Raw genomic sequence first — 14415 nt, 5'->3', positions numbered from 1 at the left:
TAATAATATGTTGGATTCATTAATTGTTGAAAAAACTTAACAATTTGAAGGCCCCCCTGCATTGACTCTGAGGACCCCCTATTGAAGACCCCTGCCTTAGACAAATTGATTTCTGATTTCTGGATAGTCTGACACTTATCTTTTGAGGAAAATAATACAATGAAAAAAGCAAGCAGACAGCAATTTAACTGTGACAAGGAAAATATTTATTTTTACAGCATATCTTACAACATATTATATGATTAGACACAGCTGATTAGGCAGTTTTCTTTATTCAGCTGCCTCTTTACCCTAAAACACAAGTAAAAAGGGTTTGATCAACATAATTTCAAACAGATCTAACAGACAGTTAACTTTCTGTCAGATAATTATTTTTGAATGAAATTAAAGTTAAAATTTGAATTGTATGTTTACCTTGCCAGAGTCACGGCTCTTTGCTCTCATCTTGTTGACCTGGGACTCTGCGATGTCAGCGCGCTCCTCAGCCTCCTCCAGCTCATTCTGCACCTTCCTGCACTTGGACAGATGAGTGTTGGCCTGCTCCTCCTGAAAAAACCATTGACATTTTTGAATTTCTTAAAAAACTGATGGTATTCTTCTTGTGAAATAATTCTGCCACAGTATCAAGCTTTCAGTGATGAAACTCCATAAATTGTCCTTACCGCCTCCTCAGCCTGCCTCTTGTAGGCCTTGACCTTGAGCTGCAACTTGTCAACTAGATCCTGCAGCCTGGCAACGTTTTTCTTGTCCTCCTCAGTCTGTTAAAGTTTATTTAGAGTAAATAAATGTTTTTGTCATAAATGTGTTAAGTTGATTCATCAAACTATCAAAGTGACTGTACCTGATAGGTGAGCTCCTTCACCCTCCTCTCATATTTTCGGACACCTTTAACGGCATCTCCTCCGCGTCTCTGCTCAGCCTCAACCTCTGCCTCCAGTTCACGCACCTTGAAAAAACGAGACACTAATAAGTCTCCTTTTTTTATAGAAAATTAAAAAAAAAAAAAAATCTTTCTTACCCTGGACTCCAGTTTCTGGAGCTGCTTCTTGCCACCCTTCATGGCCAGGTTCTCAGCCTCATCCAGGCGGTGCTGCAGGTCCTTAACAGTGACCTCCAGGTTCTTCTTCATCCTCTCCAGGTGGGAGCTGGTATCCTGCTCTTTCTTCAGCTCCTCAGCCATCATAGCAGCCTAGAAGAGGCAGCATAAAATGTTACTAAGAATTATCTTGATAAAAGAGATATCCACACTATTAGATGCCTGCAGTGTAGGCAGTGTGCAGAATATTTCTTCTCTCAATTTGGAATTATTGATGCTTCCAGCACCATAACAGAGAATAAGCCGGGTGGAGCAGTGGTCATCCTGCATTAAAGAAACATTCCGTAACATCATATTTTTGGCACCCGTACAGTTTCAAAGTGCAATTCACTTGTACACTGCTGTCATAAATATGGATAGCTGTACAAATGCATTTGTTATGATAACATTACTTATGATAAAAAATAGGGAGTCCACAACCTTGCAAACACAGCCAAACATCAAGTAACGTTAAATGCAACAACACAAGACATAGTACTTAACGTTACTAGTAATGTAACAGCAAGATGGCCAGCTCGGTGTCTGTCTTGCAGACTATTAACGTTATTCCCGAAATTTCTAGCCAACAACTAAAAGCCCATCCGAGATTAACTCTTGCTTGGTCACTATCTGATTTTCGGTTATTAGCTTCCTCCATATCTTCTATGGTCTGTTCGCCTCTGCCTTAGAGGCTGCTGAACCTGGATTCGTTGCCCGCTCGCCATGGCTGGGGTTCAGGCATGACAGAGGTGCCTCTCCCCGCCAGTATTCCCCTCCTTATATCTCGAAAAAACACATTGGAGTTGAATTAAGAACATATGAAATGTAAACCTACATCAGTGATGGCCTTCTTGGCCTTCTCCTCTGCATTCCTTGCTTCCTGAACAGTGTCATCCACTTCACTCTGGACCTGGACCAGGTCAGACTCAAGCTTCTTCTTGGAGTTCAGAAGGCTTGTGTTCTAAAAGGCAAAAAGATGTAGGCACTTTAGTCATCACATGCCTGGTTTTCATGTTATTTAAAATGTCATTAGTTTTTTGAATTATTGAAGAAATGATTTGGGCTCGTTCACCTGAGAGTGCAGAAGTCCAACACGCTCACTGGCATCCACCAGCTCCTGCTCAGCAGTTTTGCGACTTCTCTCTGTCTGTTCCAGAGCAGCTCTAAGTTCCTCGATTTCAGCTACCATCAGACCATTTCTGCGATCCACCATAGCAGCTTGTTCCTTGAACTCCTCCTGTGCTCTGACAGCATCATCAAGGTGCAGTTGTGCATCCTAGTGAAAAAAATATCAGGAAAGTATTCACATGAATGCCTCAATGTACCTGCACTGATCATAGTCTGTGCAACAGCTCACTGTCCAACAATACCTTCAGCTGTGCCTGCACATTCCTCAGCTGCTTCTGGGACTCAGCAGCCTGGCGATTGGCGTGGCTCAGCTGAATCTCCATCTCATTCAGGTCTCCCTCCATCTTCTTCTTGATTCTCAGGGCATCGTTTCTGCTCCTGACCTCAGAATCCAGATTGCTCTGCATGGAGTCAATCACCCTCTGGCTGTTCCTCTTGATCTGCTCCATCTCCTCATCTTTCTCTGCTAGCTTCCTGTCCACCTCACCCTTAATCTGGTTGAGCTCCAGCTGGACACGCAGGATCTTAGACTCTTCGTGTTCCAGAGTTCCCTGATGATATCAAATAATGAAATGTTGATCTCTGCCTTTAAATATTTTAAAGTATATGTGTCCATGATTGGGATTTTTCTCAGAAGATGTCCCCGGAAAAGAAGTACCTCAGCTTCTTCAAGAGCTGTCTGGATCTCAGTCTTTTCGGTCTCCACCTGCTTCTTGGACTTCTCCAGCTCATGGATGCTCTTGCCAGACTCACCAATCTGTTCAGTCAGATCTGAGATCTCCTCTGCAGAGAGATACATGTGTTTTATATTGTTAAGCCTTAGAATGTAAAATAAACATTTATTCTAACACGTGTTGAATACAATGTAACTGTTACATAATGTAGAACTCACGTTGCAGGTTCTTGTTTTCACGCTTCATGGTCTCCAGCTGATCCAGAGATTCTTCATAAGAGTTCTTCATCTTGAACAGCTCAGTGCTGAGAGAACGAGTCTCCTTCTGTGCTCCCTCGAGCTCGGCCTGACCCTCCTCGTACTTCTGTTTCCACTCTGCCAATACCTGAATAACACAATTTATACTGTTCAGTTGGTTATGTAGCAATGGGAAGACAAATCAATATATCTGTCATTGTTTGTATGGCTTTGCCGCAAAAAGTAAACAATGCTACCTTGTCAAAGTTCCTCTGCTTCTTGTCCAGGTTGGCAGCCAGCCCATTGGCCCTCTCCACATCAATCATGAGGTCCTCCACCTCACTCTGGAGCCTCTGTTTGGTTTTCTCAAGAGAAGCACACTTGGAATTCACTGCCTCAATCTGCTCCTCAGCCTCCTGAAGACGCTGAGCCAGCTTTTTCCTGTTTGAAAAAAGGTAAGAAGGAAGCCTTAATATTCTTAGGGTTTTGAGTATTTCCAACTTATAGATTTCAGAAAGAAGGGATGGGCAATTTCTAATCAGTCTATGTTGTTATTAATGGCTAGTTATGTTTTTTAAAGATCTAGATGAACATATGAAGGCAAAGCTATAAAATGTTTGCTCCAAAGTTGAGTTATGGTAAAATGATACACTGGCCATTGAATTGTTTGAATGTTACTCACTTGGCTTCCTCAAGCTCCTCAGTGCGCTGGATAGCATCAGTTTCATACTTAGCTCTCCACTGAGCCACCTCACTGTTGGCCTTGGACATTCCACGCTGCAGCTCAGCCTTGGCCTCTTGCTCCTCCTCAAACTGCTCCCTCAGCAGATCACAGTCATGGCGGGCTGATTGCAGTCCATGGGCAAGAGCATTCTTGGCCTGGTGTAAGAAATATGATTGAATTTACAAAATTCCTGAATCCCAAACGAGTAATACCAATACACACTTATTTAAATGTTTCTTACCTTAACCTCCTCTTCAATCTGTCTTTTCAGCTCCTCAATCTGCTGTGTGAATGCCTGTTTGCCTCTGGTCAGCTGGGAGACAAGAGCTTCTTTCTCTTCAACTTGACGGCTGAACTCACCTTGTGTGAAAGATGTCATGATACATTAGTTTGTGTCACATTTCTTCAATAACATACACAACAGTTTAACATCATTAACTGATAGCTTGTAGATACCATTTTCTGTCAGGAGACGTGCTCTCTGTGCACTTGTGTCATTGATTTGACGGACATTTTCATCATTCTTGGTCTTTAGTTCGCTGAGTTGGTCCTCTAGAGTACGGCACATCTTTTCAAGATTTCACCTAATGAGTAAATATAGATGAAATCAGTGATCAGATTGTATCTATAATATTAAGTACCTTTTTTTACTATACTAATTTGGGTAATAAAATAGCATGTAATGCATTGGTGTACCTTTGCTTTAGCAACATTCTCCATGTTGCTGGAGAGGTCATCAATCTCCATCTTGTATTCACTCTTTTCCTTCTCAAGCTTCTGCTTTACACGCTGGAGGTTGTCGATCTGCTCTCCCAGCTCAGCAACGCTGTCAGCCTGCTTCTTGCGAAGAGCAGCAGCAGTGGCTTCATGCTGCAGAGTGGACTCCTCAAGATCACGACGGAGCTTCTGGAACTCGGCTTCACGCTTCTTGTTCATCTCAATCTGAGAAGCAGTGGCACCACCGGCCTCTTCCAGCCTCTCACTGATCTCCTCAAGTTCCCTGGAGAGGTCAGCTCTCTGCTTCTCAACCTTGGCACGAGCAGCACGCTCAGCCTCAATCTCCTCCTCCAGTTCCTCAATACGAGCCTGTTGAATATAGATTGGTCTTTCACTACTCTTTTACTTTTAATTACAAAAATTGGAAACATTTGCAGGAATGGTTTCTGTAAAACCATATGTTACCTGGAGCTCCTTGATCTTCTTCTGAAGCTGAGCACCCAGTGACTGCTCATCTTCAACTTTGCTAAGGAGCTGACTGATTTCAAAGTCCTTCCTATGAGATAGATAGATAAAGTACAGAGTTAATGCAGTTGACCACAACTTTTTTTTTCTTTAAAGAGCTTTTGTTGTACAAATTCAAAAACTGTTACTTTTTGATCTTCTCATCAGACTGCTGCTTCTCATTCTCAAGATCCATTATGGATTCCTGGGTCAGTTTCAGATCACCCTCAAGCTTTCTCTTGGATCTTTCAAGGTCCATACGGAGCTTCTTCTCTTGCTCCAGAGAACCCTCAAGCTAAGAAATAAGATGAGTTTTTAATCATCACATTCAAGAAGAAGAATCCTGCTTTGCCAATCCAAGAGATTTTGTAAACTTACATCATCCACTTGCTGCTCAAGCTTGGTCTTGGCCTTGGTCAGAGTGTTGACTTTGTCTTCCTCTGCCTGCAAGTCATCAAGAGTCTGCTGATGAGCCTCCTGAAGGGCTTTCTTTTCCTTGGTCAGCTTAGCAATGCTCTCATCCTGAGAGGCCATCTCCTCGGTCAGGTTCTTCACCTAAGTGTAAAGAAAGATCTAGTCTTTAAATGGTCATCATTATAATCTTACTTGATCTGCTGGACAGATCATTATTTACGAACCTTGTTCTCTGTGGCATGTTTCTCTTTTTCCACTTTGGCCAAGGTAAGCTCCAGGTCATCAATATCCTTCTTGAGCTCAGAGCATTCATCCTCCAGCTTTCTCTTCTTGGCAGTGAGCTCAGCATTGATTTCCTCTTCATCCTCCAGTCTCTCAGTTGTCTCTTTGAGTTTGGCCTCCATCTGAATCTTACTCTTGATAAGTCCCTCACATCTCTCTTCAGCATCATTCAGATTCTCTGATTCCTAGTTAATTTTTATGAAAATAGAAGTTAGCACATTCAACTTTGAAAAACATGAAAAGCACAACTGTCTGTTGATGTGTACTTACAGATGCTACTTGCAGCTGCAGATCATTCTTCTCCTGCATAAGGGACACCATCTTCTCCTCCAGTTCCTTCTTCTTGGCCAGGGCAGCAGCCAAGTCAGTTTTCATCTTATCATAGTTCTCCTTCATATTTGCCAGCTCCTTTTCAGTTTCAGCAGACTGCAGCAGAGGCTTGATCTTGTAGTACACCTTCATCCATGGCCAGTGTTTGACATTCATGAATGAGCGGATATTGTACTGGATGGAATATATGGCTTCCCTGCGGAGAAGAAATAGCTGTTATGGACAATATTGTTAGTGATTTTTAATACCATGATTCAGAATTAGCTGTTTTCAACATGCCTCCTCTCCGTCATCTTCACAAACTCCTTTCTCATGACATAACCACGGCACAAAGCCTGAGTCATGGTGACCAGAGACGACAGTTTTTCATCTCTCATCTCCTCAAGGACACCCAGCAGACCGGCCTTGAAGAACACCTGTTCAAACAATAAAAATGAATGTAGGATGAACTCAGATAGTGAATACTTCACACCCTGTTAAACATTAAAGGATTTTCGTTTACCTTACATGTTTTAAGGCTTCTAAGGCGTAGGTGTTTTATAAATGGCCACATGCAGGCCGCTCTGCCTCTATATTTAAAATAAATCACTTATTCCTTGGCACCAAACTCTACAATCACGTAAGTAGTTTTTAGATTTTTTATTAACAGATATCATTTAATACATATATAATTAACAGAAAAACAAGCAAACACACTGGACTGAACAACCTAACCTGTTTGGTCATTAGTCTACAGTAAAATAAGAAAGCAAGCTCTTTACTTTTGTGTGTCCGAATTTGTACTCGTCATGTGGAATATCAATTGACCCAAGCAGCTTCTCTGAAGCCTTCTTGTTGTCAATGAACTGGCCCTCTGGGATGACACTGGCATTCAGCACCTTGTACCTTTTTATGAGAGAGTTAATGGTCCGTGTGAACATTTTCTTTTAATAATCTATCAAAATTCTCTTAAAATATCGATTGATGTTTGAAGTCAGCATAGATTATTCTGCTGGGGAAACCTTTTCTGCAGATTCTGATACCCTCCAGCACACCGTTACACCTGAGCTGGTGGATGACCAGGAAGTTCTCCATGAGACCTGTAAAAAAATTACATTTTTTAATTACTTCGTTGACTAAATAGACTCTTAGTTAAAGCAGCAAACAATTAAATAAACCATATTAACAAAACCGCTCCTTAAAGAATCTCTTGAGATTGTGTTCTCTATCTACCTGGAGTCTTTGACTCATTGGGAATCAGGCAGCGCACAAAGTGAGGATGGGTGCTCCTCAAGTTAGTCATCAGCTTCCCCAGGTTCTCCTGTAGATCCAAGATGGGGAGTCTTATCATGACATGTAATTAATTGTGAGTTTGAGCATAAACCGAGCTATATACAGTATAAGACAAGTTTGCAACGTTAAACCTTACCCTAAACTGTGAAGACACAGTCTGCATAGAACCACCCTTCTTCTTGCCTCCTTTCTTAGTAGTATCTGTTGAGGATTTTAAGTAGATGTGTTTTGGTAGAATAACAAATGAAATGCACATGAACACATTCTACAGTTAGTTGAAAATATCCAGTATAACCTAAAAACATGTTTTAGTTTACTGCAGTTACTATCATACCCTCAACGACAGGAGGGAAGCAGAGAGCCAGCAGTTTCACTGGGGATTTCATGTACAGCTGGATGACGGAGTCATTCAGTGGATCCTTGTTCTTGTCCAGCCAGCCAGAGATATTGTAGTCCACGGTACCAGCGTAGTGCACCAGGGAGAAGTGGGCCTCAATCTTGCCTTTCTTGGGGGGCTTAGGCTTCTCAAATGCTTTGTTTTTGCCAAGATGCTGGTCATACAGCTTGTTCTTGAAGGATGTGTCTGTGGCCTTGGGGAACATGCACTCCTCTTCAAGGATGGAGAAGATTCCCATGGGCTTGAAAAAAGTGGAGAGAAATACAGTATTAGTTGATTAGGTGTCATAATGATAATAATACATAAAATCCTAATAAGAACAATTATATATTATCACAAAATGAAGTGATTACCTTTTCAATGAGCTCAATGCAGGCAGCCAAGTCCATGCCAAAGTCAATGAACTCCCAGATAATACCCTCCTTCTTGTACTCCTCTTGCTCCAGGACAAACATGGTGTGGTTGAAAAACTGTTGCAGTTTCTCATTGGTGAAGTTGATGCACAGCTGTTCCAAGGTGTTGAACTGTGAGGGGACAATTCATCAGTATAATTTCTCGCAGGGCAATGAGAATGATTCTGTCATGAAAAGTATCAGCTTCTGAATTGTTGGAAATGAAGCTTACGTCAAAGATTTCAAAACCAGCAATGTCCAGGACACCAATGTAGAACTGTCTTGCTTGTTTAGTGTCCAACATCTGGTTAATACGAACGACCATCCACAAGAACATCCTCTCATAGATAGCCTTGGCCAGGGCAGGCACTGAGTTCATCACCTGAATAAAAAACAAGGATGTGATTTGATTGAATTCAGTCAACCTTTTTGTAAAATCATTGGTATTGATTTTTGGTATTTCTTCTAATCTCTCTAATAAAGGCAGGAATCTGTGTGAGTGAGTCAGTCCGTCCGGTTATCGGGTTAAATGTGGTGACCCGAATGTTCGAAAGACGTCACAAGCAGGTAAACGGACAGCATTTAGCTAAGAGGAAACTCAATAAAATATCATACATGATAAAACAATTTTTGTTGCCGACAATAGATATTTCTGATTAGGTTGCTGTGAGCTATAAATTCACCACGCAGAAGGTAGAACATAATATTATGTTGGAGCCTGAACTTGGAAAGCCTCTCTTCCTCCTGGCAGCTGCCCCTAGTCTCACATAGACTAAGCCCCTTGGTCCAGTTCTGCATCTGCCTGTACCATGGATGTACAGTATAATAAAAAAGGCCAATACCCTGTCACTAACATTTTACTTAGCAGACGGGACAACTTGACATATCGGAATGATTTTAACCTGGACAGCAGCGTGAACGGAAGGAGTGCGCACTCTGATTTACAAAAAAAATAAAAATAGACTGCTCGACTTGGGTCCCAGACAAAGTGGCTTTCCATACTTGTCACCCTTTCTCTAACTTGGAATGTTGGTGTTGGTAGGTTTAGAACTAGGCCTAGTCAAAAAGGAACGATTAATAATTTTGTGAGGAAAAGTCCAAATCTACAATGTAAATGGACTGTAGTTACATAGCCCTTTTCTAGTCTTAACGACTGCTCAAAGAGCTTTTACATATTACAGGCACCATTCACACACATTCATACACTGTGGCTGAGGCTGCCATACAAGGTTGACACCTGCTCATCAGATAAACATTCACACACATTCACACACCGATGGCGTAGCATCGGAAGCAATTTGGGTATCAGTGTCTTGTCGACGGACACTTCGACATGGGGGCCAGGGATCAAGCCACACACCTTCCGATTGGTAGGCGACCGCTCTACCACCTGAGCCACAGCCGCAGCAATGTTACCAGTAAAACTTCTCTGTAAGGAAAATGTAGCAGTACAATGCTTTCCTCTGAAGTAGAAGACCACAGTAAGTCAGTACTACAGTTGAGTTGCATATTTTTTAAGTGCTTTGTAAGTTATTTTTGGTACATATTCTATATTTTTCATACCTAAACATCATGACAAATCTATAGCTGTTTGTGGCCCTTTTATGTTGGGCCCCCAGGCAGTTGCCTAACTTGCCTAATGGTAAAGTTTGCGCTGGATGTTTTCCCCCAGTTTATTGTAAATTTGTTTCTGACCATGAGTAGACGCGCCTTGGGTATATGATGCAACTATGTCATGGCAGGTGTATTGCTCATGACCCAAGGAATCCGCCTGAACGGGCACCTCACTAGTGAGAAAAATAATACAAAAGATCTAAACTAAAAATAACATCTAAGATGGTCCTTGACTTATTCTACATTATGTATTTAGAATTCAAAGTGTTAAACTCTTTGAAAGTAGCAATACGGTAAATTGAACACTGCCGTTGTACGCTGCTTTTTATTACACCTTGTGCTGCATGATTTTAATAGAACTAACATAACTAATCTGTTTTTAAATAGTAGGATATTGATACTTCATGTTTACCTGAGGTACAGTCTGTCCCTTGGTGACATACTCATTTCCGACCTTCACTCTGGGATAGCACAGAGCTTTGAGCATGTCAGCGGAGTTCAGACCCAGCAAGTAAGCAACCTTGTCAGCCTCTGAAAATAGTTCAGAGATTTCCATCATTATGTAAATAGACACCAGTGTGATTAAGAACTTCCTGTTGAACTGTTGTTTCCAAGCTATTCACTCTGAGCTGACATTCAATACTCACCCTCTGTGCCATCAGGCTCAGCCTGCTCCTCACGCTGCTTCTGCTTGAACTTCATGTTACCATGGTGGAGCACAGCACCAGTCATCTTGTAGATGGCCATTTTCTCTTCATTGCTGAAGCCCAGGATATCAATGGCATTCTGAGTTCAAAAGAGGTCCAAACAAAACATATTATTTTAGAAAAATGCACTTGCATTGAATGGAAAAAAGTACATTTCAATATTTTGAAGTGAAGATCACTCACATCAGTCGCTTCCAGCTCAGCTTTGTCATCAATGCTGGCCACAGTGATCTGACCCATGCTACACATGGGGAAAGTCGTAGGGGTTGGTGGTGATGAGTGCCAAATCTGGAGATCAAAAAAGGGAGGAAATGTCAGAACATCTGTTTCATATGAAAACAGGTTAAACAATGTGCATCCTCTCAACCTTCTTACCAAGCAGCTCAGGTATGTGGCCGGTCATCATCTGGAAGAAGATGTGGTAGCCTCTTTCATCAGAAAGCTGGTATGTCACTCTAGACTTCTCCAGCAGATCTACAAATATTGTTCATAAATTACAGTCTGGCCAATTCTCAATTCCAGTCGTTTGTATGTACTATGAGTATTATTACTTACATGTCTCAATATCAGCACTAGCCAGTTTGCCAGTTGCGCCAAAATGGATTCTGATGAATTTACCCTGTTTGGAATAATGGATTTTTAATGTTCCTCCACATTGGCAATCTGTGACAAGACCTCTCTAATGTGCAGAAATTGTTCCAAACTTACAAAACGAGAAGAGTTGTCATTCCTAATAGTTTTGGCGTTACCATAGGCCTCCAGCAGGGGATTGGCTGCAATAATCTGATCCTCCAGTGAACCCTATAATCCAGGTTTAGAATTACAGTCAGAAAATGACTATTTTTCTCCCTGGAGAAATATTCTAGAGCGGAAGAACCCTGAATTTTAATCATACAGTAACATACCTTTGCGTCGTCCTTCTTTGGTCCACCAACTGCAATTGTTGCAAAGTACTGGATGACACGCTTGGTGTTCACAGTCTTTCCAGCACCAGATTCTCCACTAGGTATAGACATAGACTTTTAAGAATTTGATCAAGATATTTGATGTAAACAAAGTCTACAAAAGTAAATGTAACAACTTACGTGATCAAGACAGACTGGTTCTCCCTGTCTGTTAAATCAAAAACAAAATAATTGACTATGTTTTACTGGAACAGAAACATTATATACTGATGAATTCTACATTGTTATGGTAATGACTTACCAGTTTGCATGAACTGAAAAGCGTTGTCAGAGACAGAGAAGATGTGGGGTGGAGCCTCCATACGCTTCTTGCCTCTATAGGCACTTACACATTCAGCATCGTACACTGGGAGCCACTTGTAGGGGTTCACAGTAGCACAGAACAACCCAGAGTAGGTCTGAAAGTGATCAAAGAGATTCAACAGTTAACTCTGTTTCCTACAAGTATAGCAATTTGCAATAGTTCTCTTTTAACATTAGGCAGATTGTCTTACGTAGATCATCCATGCTGCATAACGCTCTTTGAGGTTATACAGCACAGAGGCTTCATTGAGATGGGTCATCATGGCCATGTCCTCAATCTTGTCATACTTGGGAGGGTTCATTGGATGGACATCAGCTTCTTTCACTACCCTTTCCTGGAACAGTACATTTGTCACAATGAGAACTGATCATATTGAATTGCCGGTTAAGTCTGACTTCATGATACCAACCTCCTTAGATATCAGGGTTTCGACTGTGACTTTGTCACCATCTTTCTTGAGGATTTTTGCCTTCAAGTACAGCTCCTTGACATCAGCAATGTAGCAGGCACTCTTGGCATCAAATGGTGCAGTTTGAGCCTCAATTCTCTCCCTTTCTGGCTTACGAAGGTAAATGGCAGCTTTGCCATAAGTGGCCATCTCCGCGTCCGTACTCATGGTGGCGGCTGATGTCTGTTAGATATTACAAAGGAACTTCCATCTTAGACTAAGTCCATGTAATTAAACAGCCTTTAAAATTAGCTGGATACCTATCCACAATGAAACCATGTCTGGGTATTGTTACCAGGTGGGCTTTGACTTTGACTTTGACAAAGTGACAAAAACATTTCAGACTTAGTTGTTATTGAGGATGAATACTAACCTCTTGTTTAGACACTCAATGATGAATAAATAGTTTGCATATGTATATAACACTTATAAAGAAAAGGTAAACATTTAAAAGTTGTCCTTACCTGACCTCTCTTTGTCAACAGTATTCACCAATCCTTTTTAAAAGGTCCTGTTCTAGTAGTAGTAGAGTAAAAACAAGATGCACTCAATAAATGTTTCAAATGATCTCAATCTTACAAGAACATAGCCATCACTACAATCTGGGACTCCCAGGTCTTCTGTGTCACACACTGTGTCCACAAGTAGCCTTTATATTGAATCAGGTTTTGATGACATCCCAAAAGCTAAATGTGGTATGCATACCAAATGTGGTATTGCAGATAGTCAGATAGTTGTTGTAATTATATATCATCTGATGTTTCAGGTGTCTGTTGAAAGGCCAAGTATTGATTTTTGCTTAGTGATTACTTCTATTTAAGATTATTGTAGGCTCTTGAAGTCTTCATTTAACAGTTTAAAAACATTGGACTATCAGGTGATTTAAAAAATTAATTATATGCTTAGTGATTAGTTCATTTATATTAATCGCAAACATCAATAGTTGACTTCTGAACGCAAAGTAGTAAATATCGAATAAAATGGATTTTGGTAGATGATTGAATTAATTAATTGACATTATTAGGACAGGACCCGAATATTCAACTCCATTCTGGCTTTATTTAGTTGGGATTATTTGGTCTTTGTTGTGTTTTGCTGTCATCTAAGGTTGTGTTTCTCTCCTTTGATCTCAGATTACACACACACACACACACACACACACACACACACACACACACACGCACACGGTGCGCAGCATCGAGAGAGAAAGGGGCAGTAATGACTCCACAGTCCGCTAACTTGCTGCTCTCACTACTGTGGTTGAATTTCCAGCCTGCTGTGTAAATTGAGACTGGTCACATTCTGGCCACTGACCCACATAACAACCCTATATCAAAACATGTCCCAGGCAGAGTAATAGTTTAAGTCTACAGCATGTCTGCATTAATGACGGGGACATAACACTGCCTCCTCTGTCTGTTTCAGAATCAGGTTTTGTGGGTGGATCAAACTATTGCCAAATCATCCTGAAGGACTGCTAAGGGAAGATGCAAAACAAAGTAATTTGGGCTGAATATTGTGTACAATGTATATTGTATTGTTTGTTGCTGTGGAGACTGAGGAATATTGTCTTTATTCTCAGAATACTGTCTTTATTCTCATAATGATGACTTTAAACTCAGAACTCAAATATATATATACATATATATATATATGTATATAGGCTATTTACATAGGCTATTTACCCCATTCTCTGCTGCTGTTCATTGGAACGATGCGTCAATGCGGCCGCCATTTTGGGACAGACATGCCGGGCCTCCTAAATGCATGTGTGTCTAACTAAGCAGGAGGTCTACTGTATATAATATATAATTAAAATCATAATTTCTCGCTGTATTTTCAGGAGGTCTGTGTAGAGGGGTAAAAACAGCTAACTACAGTCACATTTTTGTTTTTTGTTTTATATTCTTCAATTATTTTTATTGACTTCTAACACTAGTACGATTTTACTAGTTCACATTCTGACCACTAGGTGGCACATTGCGCTTGGGTGATAGAGAATAGTATTGCCAGCACACACAGAGGAGTTCAACGTGTGTCTCTTCTATTCTTTATCACAGGTCGGTAAACATGCCTTAAACTGAACGTACATGCTAGATTTAAAGAGTTGAATACGCAGTTTATTAGATCATTTGCACATACCAGTCAGCGAAACGATGTGTTTAGAGAATCTTGTGTAAATTGAGACTAAGAGCTGTAGGCTAACTTGCTAATGCTAGCGGCCTTGTGTAG

At 41.0% G+C, this 14415-nt stretch overlaps 1 pseudogene; it reads right to left on the bottom strand.

The window, feature by feature from the left end:
• Positions 1-270: 270 nt before the first annotated feature.
• LOC144522586 (myosin heavy chain, fast skeletal muscle-like) lies at positions 271-12351 on the bottom strand (annotated as a pseudogene).
• Between the last annotated feature and the right edge of the window lie 2064 nt (positions 12352-14415).

The sequence above is a fragment of the Sander vitreus genome, chromosome 8 (assembly GCF_031162955.1).
Source record: "Sander vitreus isolate 19-12246 chromosome 8, sanVit1, whole genome shotgun sequence".
NCBI lineage: Eukaryota > Metazoa > Chordata > Actinopteri > Perciformes > Percidae > Sander > Sander vitreus.
Note: the sequence above shows the minus strand (reverse complement) of the source record. Positions and strands in the feature narration are given on the sequence as shown.